Raw genomic sequence first — 340 nt, 5'->3', positions numbered from 1 at the left:
TGTCTGTGTTTTTGCTACGAGCCAGCCAACTATCCTCACCCGCGCAAAAGCGGGTCATGAGTGTCGTAAGGGCTACCGTAGATTTTGGCTTTTCTTGGCCGAGGTGGCGGGCGAGCCATTCGTCGCGGATGCTGTGTTTAAAGGCTGCTAGGGCTTCGGCATCTGGACAGTCGACGATCTGGTTCTTGTTTGTTAGGAACCTAGTCCAGAATTTCCTGGCTGGCTCTCTAGGTTGTTGAACTATGTGGCTTAAGTCATTGGCGTCTGGTGGCCAGACATATGTACCTTGGAAGTTGTTGAGGAAGGCTTCTTCCAAGTCCTCCCAGCTGCCGATAGAATT

Source organism: Triticum aestivum, chromosome 5A (genome assembly GCF_018294505.1).
Source record: "Triticum aestivum cultivar Chinese Spring chromosome 5A, IWGSC CS RefSeq v2.1, whole genome shotgun sequence".
Lineage (NCBI taxonomy): Eukaryota > Viridiplantae > Streptophyta > Magnoliopsida > Poales > Poaceae > Triticum > Triticum aestivum.
Note: the sequence above shows the minus strand (reverse complement) of the source record.